Source organism: Nannospalax galili, unplaced genomic scaffold, assembly GCF_000622305.1.
Source record: "Nannospalax galili isolate Female #2095 unplaced genomic scaffold, S.galili_v1.0 scaffold429, whole genome shotgun sequence".
NCBI lineage: Eukaryota > Metazoa > Chordata > Mammalia > Rodentia > Spalacidae > Nannospalax > Nannospalax galili.
In genome coordinates, this window is record NW_008360330.1 from 173,431 (window position 1) to 183,268 (window position 9,838).

The window sequence follows — 9,838 nt, forward strand, 5'->3', positions numbered from 1 at the left end:
TGTTTTAGATAAGTTGCAAACTACCCATAGCCTTTCTTTCTTCCTTTCTTTTTTTTTTTTTTTTTTTTTTAAGACAGCTATATTGCCCAGGCAGGCCTCAAACTCATGACAATCCTTCTGCCTCACCCTGCTGAGTGCTAAGATTACAGGCATGTGCCACTACACCTGGCCCCCCATTCTATATTATAGTATTAAAGAATTTAATCTTGACTAGATAAAAATGAGTTTGTGAAGGATAAAGATGAGAAAAGAGAAAAGCAGTTCAAGTTGTCTTATATTTTGGCATTTTTTTCTGTTTCTAGTTCCCTTAACATCAGTGAAACCAAGTTTTCCAAAGATGGTACCACAGTAGACATAGACTGTCCCCTCCCTAACTTCATAGTTGAAATCTGGCTTTCATTGGAAATTGGTGGAAGAGTAAAGGGAACTTCATTTTTAATAGATGAGTAGTCCTTTGTCCAAGAAAAAAACGTTTACATAGTTTTAGCTGTTGCATGGCACTAATTGTGAACTTTTCTTTTAACTGGTCTAGATTACATTTTGTTTAACAAGAAGATCTAATTTAAAGAAATAGGAAAGCTAGAAAATGGAAAGGAAAGCCTTTTGTTTTCCCCCTTCGTTTTTCAAGACAGAGTATCCCTGTGGCCCTAGCTGCCCTGGAACTAACTCACTGTGTAGACCAGGGTGGCCTTATCTCACAGAGATGCCTCTGCCTCTTGTATGCTTGGGATCAAAGGCATGTGCCACCACACTTGGCCCTAGGAAAGCCTTCTTAACCATAGAGGAAAGGTAGTTAATCAGAAAGAGTTGAAATCTGGAGAATATATATAAATAAGCATGATTTTCTTTTCCTAACATGTCATTTTCCTTATCTGTGTACTTATTTGTTCAAGAAATAATAGATGAGTCTTTATTGAACAGTTTTTGGAAAATGGAGCTTTTTGTGTAAGGCCACATGGGAAAAAAATTAAAACATTAAAATATTCTTGCAGCCAAGATTTGGGAAAAAGACAGCAAACAGTTGTCAGATAAATGGTTGAGTTTAAGAGGATACCTTTAGCAAAACATATCTCTGGGGCTCAGGAGTTAGATCAAAGCTCAGTAAACAGACAGCCCTTAAGTAAAATACCAAGGCCACCCGCTTGCATAGACAAATTATATTTGAACAACTATTTTCTCAGTTACTGTTTATGATTTCTTTATACTGTAATGATAAAAGTTGAATACATGTCCTGCAAAGCCTAAAAATATTTACTATCTGGAATATGGCAGAAAAGGTTTGCCATCTTACCATCCTTTGGTTTACATTCAAAAGTTTACTGTCTGAATTCTCTACTCTAGAAATTTTGCTTTTATAATACTTTGAGAGAGGTTTTAAATTCATACTGTCAAACCTGCATCAGTTTCTTGATTCCCATTCCATAAAGGACATTTAGATTGGATTATAAAAAAGCCAGGTATGGTGGCACACATGTTTAATCTAGCACTTGGGAGGCAAAGGCAGGTGGATTTCTGTGAATTCAAGGCCAGCCTGGTCTACATAGTGAGTTCCAGGACAGTTGGAAAAAAAAAAAAAAAAGAATGGATTATAAGCAAGGAAATAGGGTTATGATTTGTTCCTACCTTAAAGATACAAATAGATTGTTTAGAATAGTAGTTACTTACAAGATAATTCTACAGATAACTCCCACATATAGTAATGTGGGTTAAATGGATACCATGTTCACATAAAATACTATTTAAAAGTTCAGGATTTTGTAAATTTTGCCACTTCTCTGAGCTGATTTGCATAATGATGACATAAGTGAATTTATTCCCACTAGAATTAAAAAAATAAGCTGTAATCCTAGCACTTGGGAGGTGAAGATAGGAGGATGCTGAGTTCAAGGACATCCTTGATTAACTACATAAAAGCTCAAGGATAGCCTAGGCTATATGAGACCCTGTCACAAAGGTATTTTGATTCTTATCAAAAGTAACATTTTTCTAGATTAGAGACATGTGCTTGTCCCTTCATTTTAATTTCCTTAAGTAAATTCACTCTGTCCCCATGTAGACTAATAAAAAGCCAAAATTTTCTCCATTTTTCTTCTGGATGTTTTAAAATACAATGAAACATCTGAGGATTGCTTTTTTTTTTTTTTAGACCCATTTTCACATATCTGCTGTTGTCTAAGATTTTTTTTTTTTTTGGTTTTTTTTTGAGACAGGGTCTCCCTGTACCCCCAGCTGGCCTGTAACTTACTATGTAGACCAGGCTGGCCTTGAACTCACAGAGATCCGCCTGCCTCTGCCTCCTGAGTGCTGGAATTAAAGGCATGCGCCACCACACCCAGCTTGTCTTAAGAATTTTTAAGTACACATCAGACCATTACATATTTGCTTTATGAATTCATTCTTAGTGTTATATAGATGTGGAGAAATGAAAAATTTAAGAGTGTTAATAGAAACCCTTCAAGAGGAGAATATAATTTCCATTTGTAAAGAATGCATAGGCTTGAGTTAGTTTTATCTGGGTAGTTTTCTAGACCATGCTAATACAGTAACTGTGAGTTTGATCTTTTTGATGTGAATCTTACCACCACAGACAGCTGGGATGAGTCACTAGTCTCCCATAAGACGCCTCTTTATTTTTAAAGTTGCCTTCTTCTAATAAGATAGTGTGATTTATGTGATATGTCTTCTGAATAATAGATAATCCCCATTATAAAATTCCAGAATGTTCTCCTAGGTGAGATCTGCCTTGTCTTAGAGCACATTGCCCATAGGTAAAAATGGGTTCTTGGGACTTTGGAGTATTCCTTTTCTTATTAACCTTGGGAGAGAACTTGGATTTAGATAACTGAGTCATCCACATGTACTCTACTTGAGGTCTTGGTGATAGATGTCATTTAAATGTGAATCCATCAAAACTATTGGAGAAACAAAACCTTCTTTGCTTTATAGTGTTTTTTCTGGTCTAGTGTTTTTTCCACCGGGATTTTTAAATGGTGCTTTTCCCAGGGCTGGTATTTTCACTTAAATAGTAGGCTTTCTTAGAACAAGCCAGAATTAGATAATATGAATATTTTAGAACTCTTGAATTTGTTAGATTGAAAAGAAAGTAATTATTGCTAAGGACAGTGATGTTAAAACCTGAAAGTCTATACAGATCATCCACTTTTGTTGTGTAGGAAGACTATCTTTTCTCAAATGACACAACAATGCTGGAGAAGATAAATACTACCTGAAATCTACATGATCTTATAGAGGGTACATAAATATGTTTCTTGTCTCACATCCTTCCCTTTGTCTTAACACAGTAAAAAGAAATCTAGTAGCTCAGATAATAGAAGCTTTAAACAACAAAGCTAACTTATAAAAGCAGAGCATTTAATGGAAAAAAGATAAAAACTTTTCTAATGCTTGTTATTTCATGTCTACTCAGTAGGTCCTGTGGAGGAGGCTTAAGTGTACCACCCTGTTAAGGTAGTCATTGCACATCTCATATGATCAGTGCCATAATATAATACTGAATCTTAGGATATAAATTATTCCATAATGCCAGAAGTTAAAGTATCTCATGGAAACATACTTCCTACTATATGAAATAAGTCAGTTGTCTTCACTAGTAGGTCATATATAGGAGAATATGTTCCATTAAATAAATTAAGTACTTGGAATTGTTGTAACAAAAATGGTTGTACTTAGTTGTGGCTTACCATTCTTGAGAGTCCTACACCTACTTATTTGGAGTCTGGGAAGTATGAGTTTAGAAAGCTTGTACTTTTCACTACAAAGAAAAGTTCAGAAGATACCCTTAGCCTATACTGTGTGCTTTAGTAGCATAACTGCAGTTAACCATCAGAATAATCCTGTGAGTTAATAACAGTAATACTAAAAATAGCCAACTTTCTTTTTAATGTTCATGTGTCAGACACAGTTCTGTTAATTTATCTGATCCTTTATGTCAATCCTTGAGATTATCAACCTTCATTTTACAGAGGATGACACACTTTGTCTTAACCTAGGCAAGCTAACACTGGACACTCTTAATAGCCTCTAGTGCCTTTAGTAGGTATAATTATGGCACATTTTATAGATGAGGAAACTAATGACCCCAAAATTACATAACTTGCAGAGCTAGTATTTACCAATCTGATTTCACAGTCCAGACTACCTCCACTATATTACATTTACTTCCTACACAGCATCATTGCTTTTAGTGACTTTGCAATCCAAGTATAAGTTATTAACAGGTTTCTTCAAAATATGATTCAGTTGAACATACAAATAAAACAGACAAATAAAAATAATGCCCACTTATTCAGAAAAAAATGCTGGTAGGTCTAATTGTGAATTGAATGAGTTACTATTTTAAAAATGAAACAGTTTTCTAGTTATTGACAAATAACTGAAATAACTGTGTAGCAAACTAAAGTTTAGTGGCTTAACAACCATTTTATAAATCTTGACTTTGTAAAAAGTCAGGAATTAAGGAAGGGGCAGATGGTTGGACTTGTTTGGAAGGTCCAAGATGCTTGCCTGATATGAGAGCTGAAAAGCTAGCTTTAGCCTTTCATTTGAGTCTCGGGGCTCTCCATGGTAGTCAGACTTAGGCAGGGCAGCTCAGGCCGCCAAGAGACTGAGCAAAAGGTGCCGGTCCTCTTAAAGGCCAGGCCTAGAACTGTCTCACTATTGGGCCAAGAAGTCAATGATCAGCTCAGATCTAAGGGGAGAGGAAACACCCTAACACTTTATGAAAGACACAAAAATTTAGGACTGTGTTTAATTTCTTATAAGGTGCATTAGGTTTTTTTTTCATTTTTCCTCTCCCTTTGTGCTTAGTTGTTGCCATCGAAGCCATTTATTCTAGCTACTGTGGGCCAATAAAAGATCTAGAAGGAAAATGGGACAAATACTTGTAGCACATTTCATTAGCTACAGCCTCTTCTCAAGTTTCATGAATCTTAGAGCAATATTTCCTTTTCTCTTTGACTTTATACTGTGCTCCAAGTTATGAGCATTTGCCTATAATTACTGTTAAGCAACAATAACTATACATGCTGAACCAACAGTACCCTCTAGGAATTAAAAGGCTTACTGCTCGAGACTGATTTAATGGGAGCATCAGCTGCCTATGATCTGGAAATATAAGTATAGATATAAATCATTTTCAAGAGGAATTTCTGTTGTATAGCTAGCTGAATCACATTGTTGAGATAGTTTTTGTTGTTGTTATGCTGAGGATAGAACCCATGGTCTTACACATGCCAGGCAAGTACTTTAACCACAGAGTTACATTTCCAGGTTAAGGTAGTAAAATTTTTACCTCTTTGTCTTTATCCTATCTCTACCTCCACCACTCTTCCTCTGATACAATTTTTTTTGCATTTAAAGATGAATTGGTTGATCTAATTCTTTCTATCCTGATAGGAAAATCAGTTGCCCAATTTTGTGTATCATTAGAAACTATACTGGCCTCTCTCATTCAGATCACTATAATCAATGAGGTTTTGTATTTGAGGCTGGAGTTGTCAGATTGATGATGCTTTATTTAAACCAATAATTAAACCAAAAAAAGTAGATTACTCCTGCCTTGAGAAGAATGTGACAGAATGAATTATACTCTACTAATTATCCCCAAATCAGTTCACTTTGTAAGAAAAGAAAGGTTTGAAACTCCATGTGAAGGTCTCCAAGAAATAGCTGTGAAGGCCTCTGGCTGGTCATTTGTAATTCTCATTTAGCATAGTGCTCTCTGCTGCTAAGTCAGACGTCTGAAAGTGCAAATATAGGAAATAAAGGAATGCTCAGAGCCAGAAACTTAATTTGGAATCTACAAAATGCCAGAAAGTAAAAAGATTGACATTTGTAGTATAGTTAGATAACTAGAGATGGGATGGTTAATTACATTATATTATATAGAGATTGGGGCAGAGTATTAATGAATAAAAATAATGCAGTCTTAAAACTTTAATATTCATTTCCACTCTGATACTATCCACTCCCCTCAGAGTCTGCCCTTCGTGACAGAAAGACTGAAAGTACAACCATAGGGAGTGAGACGCTTGCTGGTACTTTTGGAAATGACTCCGGTTTTGTGCTTTAACTTATGGAACTTAGCTAGATTCTCTGTGTTCTCAAGTTTGGAATCATTTGATTTTTGCATAGAGAAAAAAAGATCTGTGGTCTTGAATTGCAAAAGAAAATATCAGAAAGAAGAGGAATCTTGGCGATTGACAAAATATTTTCTTTCTTTTCAGCATCACAAATCTAAACCATTTCAAGCCAGTCATAACAGCCCAAGTGAGTAGAAGCTACTTAAGGTTTAGATTTCTACTTTTAGCCACATCTTGAAGCAGATGTTGATGACATATTTGAAGATGATCTAAGTTTTCTATCAAGGCATAGAAACCTAACTACAGTGGTTAAGGACCACTCAAAAACTGAAACGCTATTCAGGGAACAAAGCTTAGGTATGTTTCCTCTGGAAGCCAAGATACTAAGGCGGAGGTCACTAAAAGTGTGGCTGAAATCCACCTCTGAAATGGCTATCAGATAGCAAAAATATTTAGAATTTATAAGGTGTTTCTAATATTTTTACAGAAAAAAACTTTAAATCACATAATGAGGTTTTGTTTTGTGGTTTTTTTTTTTTTTTTTTAATGAGCCTGTTTTTTTTTTGGAAAAGAAAAAAACATTATTCATTTTAAATAGTTTTGACTGCCAGGTTAATGTGACTCTTAAGCGGAGCTTCATGAGGTCTGGCTATAGTAACTGCTTTTAACTTGATTTAAAGTTCTTAAACATTCTGAATTGCCTCACCTAATCTTTTTATACTGAACGTGCAATTTTCAGGCTCTTTTTTATTTTCAAATCCATAACTGACAGCTGCTCAGTGCATTAAACTCAGAACAGTATACTAAAAATAGTCCCTGCAAATAACTTTTGTGTGGGAAGTTTATCTATTTTCTTAATGCCTTTTTTCACAAATGTGTTTATGAATATATTTACTCATCCACCATAACCTTGGTAGCATAGAAACATTTTGTTAGCTGTGCTATTCTAAAAATTAAATTATTGGCATAGTAGTCTATAAGAGCTTTGTGTTAACTTTGTATTTAAGCTGAAAAAAAATGATTTCTTGCACTTTCTATTCATAAAGCTCTTAAAACACAATCTACCCATTTAGTGTAGCTGATTTTTTAGAGCCAGATGCAGGTGTTGCAAAAGGAGGGACCTCAGAAAAGAAAATAAGGCTTATATCTACCTGAGAAGGACTAGGGATCATTATAGAATTTAGCCTGAAAGTACCTGTTGAGATAAATATACTGTTGCTGTGAATTATACTGTTGCTGTGAGCTGTCAGCTGTGTGTGTGTAAGGAAAAGGTGTTTAATGAAGGCAGATAAGTCAGTGTAGAATATTTCTACCTCCCCCTAAAGACAGCATATTCAAGATTGCCCTATAGCCCTGGGACAGGAGTCTGATTCTCCAGCCGCTCTTTGCCCCCATTCTTTTCTGTACTTGCTTCAGCTCCTCTACCTCTGAGCACTTGGCTGAAGGAAGAGTGTAGCTTTCTATAGTGAACAAAGAAAAGCTAAACCCAAAATATAAGAGGCCACAGTACAGATGTTAATGTTGGTTTTTTGTTACCCAAGTGAAACACTTGGACTTAGTGGTTTTACTCACAGTCTGTGAGTATCCATTAGAGGTAAATGACTTCTGGCTTTACACTCTGGTGCACATGGGTGGGTGTGTGTGTGTGTGTGTGTGTGTGTGTGTGTGTGTGTGTGTGTGTGTGTGCGTGCATGCTAAGAGTTTTACTATATTGCCCAGGCTGGCCTCAAACTCTCCAGCCTCCTGTCTGACCCTTTATTTTTACTGTTTGTGATGTTGTCAAGGATAGAATCCCAGGCTTTGCACATACTTGGCAAGTGTTCTATCACTGAGTTGCATCCTCAGCCCCGGTGTTTTGAGAGAGGGTCTTGCTATGTAGCTCAGGCTGGCCTTGAACTCTTTCTTCCTGCCCTCAGCCTTCAAAGTGCTGGGACTACCAGCATGTACCAACCACATGCACTTTTTTGTTTGTTTTTAGAGATGCACCCAACTCCTTTGAATGATGTGAAACATTGGTTTGGGTCTCACTTTTCTTTAATTGCCATTTGCAGTCATTTTGTGGGGGACTGGAATATTAAAAATATTTTCCTGATAATGAGCCTTCTGCCACTATTTTACATGGGTATGCATGACAAGGATTTTCAAATGATCTCTTTTACTTTTAGTCACTCCAAAAAGAGATGCTCTTTTTAAAAATGCCAACAATTACTATTGTAATAGTCAAGATTTTGAATTTTGTACACGTCAGAAGTCAGTTTCAGCAGTAAAATGCCACTAGGCAGACTACCTAATCTGATCTCCAGTACAGCACTCAATTGATTTCCTGTTTTAATCACTAGTAAACAGAGCCAAGTCAGCTTACCTACCTTTTGAACATTTGTTACAGTTGAGCAAGGACTTGGCCTTAACAGCTGTTCTTGAATACTTTCCACCTTTTTATTCTAATGCTCTGACTAGGTTGTAGTGCCCAAAAACAGGTTAGAAGTGAAAATTAGGTAATAATCCATTTTCATATTTTTAGGGTTCACCCCTGTGTTTTAGGCACTGACTGGAATGCATTTTCTTTCCTTGTGACCTTAGGTAGGGCAGGCAAGTGGGAATACAAACAATGTGAAGTTCCCAACAGGGAGACAAGCAGTCCATGCGAGTAACTACTAAAACAGCTTGTGAATACAGTATGAGTCCTATAGGGAGATGAGGTGGGTGAACCGTAAAAGTCTGTTTTTTATTGCTAAACCACAGAGGAGTTCTCAGTCTATAAGCCATGCTGATATTCCAGACTCAGAAATTAAGTTATGCTTAGTTTCTCCCTCTGGTGTATTGTTTGTGCCCAGAGTCTTGTCCTAAGCCTACCCCCTGTTGTCTTGCTTTGACATTCACTTTAAACACATGCTTAAGTAAGTCTTACTTAATACTTTTTATTGGTGTTGCTGCCTATTTTGGTTAAACTGATTTTTTTTAAGTAAAAAATGCTTTGTAATTTCCTTGAGTTATTTAAATTCATGAATCTGGAAGGAAGGCGTAGATTCTTCCTTTCTTCCTTTGCTTTTGATGAGTATTGGCCTTATGCTTTCCGTTAATGACTCTCTTGACATAGGCCAGTAGTTCTCCATCTTGGCTGCACAATAGAATTATCTGAAACCTCTGGTCATTCACATTTAATTGGTCTGTCTGAGCTTTAGAAAGTTCCCTGGGGTGGGATGGGGGTGTTGTGTGTGGCTCAGGGGTAGAGCTCTGGGTTCAATCCCCAGCACCAAAACAGCAAAGAAACCTGCCTAGATGATGCTAATGTACAGCCAGGGTTGGAAGTCATAATCTTGGCGAGATAAACTTAAGCTAGTATTTGTATTTTCTCTTAGTTTCATTCATTTACATTCTCTCACACCCTCCCTCCCTCCCCAAGCAGAGTGAAGGTAGATTTATTAAAGGAAGTGGGGGGAGACTCCTAATATCCTAGGTATGGCTCTCAATGTAAAGCTGACAGAGGGCCAGGGCTCCTGCTCAGGTTCATCTGTTTCTTCTTAGAGTGGTTCTGGAGGAAAATGTTCTAACTCATCCAGTTTCCCCTCTGTGCCAAATACAAACTGTGCATAAGTAAATGAAACCAGTTTTCAAGTCCTGGTTCAGGTCTGGTCTCTAGAATCCTTTTTACCTTGCATATGTGATTTGAGTGGAAATTTATCATTTCTAATAAAAAAAAATGGAAGACTTGAGTGTACTGGGGGGGGGGGGGGGGC